The sequence below is a fragment of the Monodelphis domestica genome, chromosome 3, assembly GCF_027887165.1.
Source record: "Monodelphis domestica isolate mMonDom1 chromosome 3, mMonDom1.pri, whole genome shotgun sequence".
In the NCBI taxonomy this organism is placed as follows: domain Eukaryota; kingdom Metazoa; phylum Chordata; class Mammalia; order Didelphimorphia; family Didelphidae; genus Monodelphis; species Monodelphis domestica.
In genome coordinates, this window is record NC_077229.1 from 82,878,821 (window position 1) to 82,881,636 (window position 2,816).

Sequence of the window (2,816 nt, forward strand, 5' to 3'; positions counted from 1 at the left end):
TTGAGACTTGATTGGCTTAGCAGATTAAAGAATCAGAATGTTGATATTGGTTCTGAATGATTCAAAAGATCCTACAGGGGAAAAACTGAGTCTTGTTAATATGAAATTTAAAATGTTTATTCTCTAAAAGGACTATCATGCATGGGAACCATGAGAACCTAGTCTCACTGCTCAAATACAGGTTGCTGCCAGTCACTAATTATAGAGTCTTAGTGGTAAAGAAGTTGGGGACCGAGTAGAAAATGTTCACTTGTTACCTATATTCAAATGGGATAGATATGATATAAACATCATTTTCATTCTGAAAGAATGAGATCTTTCAGGGACTGAATGTTATGTATGACTATGCAAGTATTAGCAGGCAGATGAAACATTGAAATATTAATTCATTTAGTTGTTTGAGATATGGAATAACTATACATCAAGACTGAAAATATCAAGCATTGTCCTCATATGTTATATTTAAAATGGTTGTGGTCTTAAACTGTAGTGATTAAAATAGTGGAAGATATAAATTGTGATAGATATAAGAGAGGGTGAGTAAATTTGACCACAGAAAATATGTTTCACTACAGTGTCTTGGTTTTTAAATCAAATATAAGGTGGTCGCCAGGGAAATATTCCCAATTATTCAAATACCCAAGTCAACTGGGTTTTATAGAGATTTTTAATTAATAATATAATGAAGAATTAGAGAAAGAGAGAAAGAGTAGGAAAGGAATAATTATGAAGGGCCTCAAGCCAATATGGCCTAGACCTGAGTCTTAAGAGAGAGAATCAGTCTGTCAGTTTTTTAACACTCACCACAAGGTCTGCCTAAACAAGGATTCTAGTGACACCAGGCCAGCTCCATCTCAGCTGACTTCACCAGAGAGCCTTCCAGCCAGATACTGTTCCAAAGGGCCTCTCTCCAGAGCCTCCAGAGGGACAGAGTCCCCTTAGAGGAGCTCCAGGGAGACCTCCTTAGAGATTGTCTTCCAAGAGCTTCCCTTCTCCAGAGCCCCTCTCAAGAGATTCTTCCCAAGTGATCCTCATCAGAGATCCTCCAAAAGGATTTCTCCAAAAGGATATCTCCTCAAGAGATTCTGCTTTTTCTTATATAGGGGTTTTTCTCCCATGTCACCTCCCTTAAGTCCTTACATCTACCAATCGCTGTAGACGTTTTCCAAAGGACTGCCCATCTGAATTCCTGCTAAGTCGACAAATCTCCTCAGTAAGTCTGAACCAGAAAAAATGCTTCTGGGTCGACCAAGATCTTCAGTAAGTCTGAACTAGAGAAAACACAGCTGAGTCAACTAATCTCATCAAGAGAAAACTTGCCTGACCCTTTTAGGTACCTAGCATCCCATTGTATCAATTCTAAAAACAGGCCTGGCTCAAAGAACTCCTTGCCCCACCATAAGCATGGATCCAAGTACTTTCTTTGTTTAGCAAGGAGTTTTCTGCCCTAAAGCAGTCTTAAGTACGGGTGGAATAGAGGTCCTCCCATTTCTGATCCTGGCGACTTCTCACATGAAAATGGGGAATGCTTCCCAGTAGGGAATTTGTTCTAATGGAGGATTCCTCAATGTGGAAATTTTTAACATTCACAAGTCTGAGAGATTTCAAGATTTACAATATCCTACTGACAATTTACTCTGATTATAGAAATTGGCTATAAAAGGAAACAGATTATAGAAATTGGCTATAAAAGGAAACAGTGGGGATGTGATTGAAAATGTATCAAAACTAGTCCTCCAAATCTAAGCATAAGGGAATAGAATGGCTCAATACATATATGCCAGGATAAAGCATCCTTAACTCTGCTTGACTTGAGGTAAAAGTTACCAATGACAATCAATCATGCAATTACTGTTCCACCTCATAGCCAGACTCAGGAATAATCAGGTGGGAAGCATTTATGTTAAAAAGGAAGTTACCTAATGGGGAAACTGAGCAAAAAGGGCCCTAGTTTTAACTATGCTAAGGTCATCCTTTCAGCTTTTTCCCAGCTATAAATCTTTCCTTATCATAATTCAGGTTCATATTGCCTTTGAATAGCTTGTGGCATTTTCTTCAATAGTGGATTAATGACAATTATCCATCAAGTAACTATTCCTGAATTAAAAACTCAAAGTAATATCAGTTACAGTCCCAAGAGCTTTTTCTTTAATTGGTAAGTTTCATTAATTACATCTAGGGCCAGGCAATTGTTTTTATTCTCACAGAATTTTAATAGCTAAAAAGGTTATCAGGACTCACATATACATAAGAGATTTCACAATAACCTTCATTTGTTTTGCTTCTCTTCTTAAGTTTTAACTCATCCTGGTGTAAAGATCAATCATCAGAAAATATTTCTATGTTATAAACAAATTTTGTAAATTCTCAGTAACCCAATTTATTGTTCACAATTTCATAACCAAAACAAGTTCTTTTCACAGAGCTGATAACATTGCCCACATAGATTGATTCAAGAAGCCTTGGAAATTTTCAGATAAAGGGAGTTTTTGCAAGGTTTTTTTCCTTATAACATTTCCACATAGTAGTCACCAATTTTTCCATGTTCTTTCCATATTTTTCCAGTCCTTACTGAATCTCACCACTCAGAAATGGACCTAACCCATAGGACTTTTACCCATGCTCTTGCTGCTCATCTGTCTGGGAGTTCTTCAGAGGGTTTGGAATTGCTCCTCCTGTTCCGTTATATAAGTTTCTCTTTTTGTAAGGGGAAACAAGATAGCTCTTCAAATTCAAATTGGACATATTATCAATTGCAAAAATGGGCAGGAATCTTATTTAATTTATAAGGTTTTTGTATAATATATAAAAGTTTC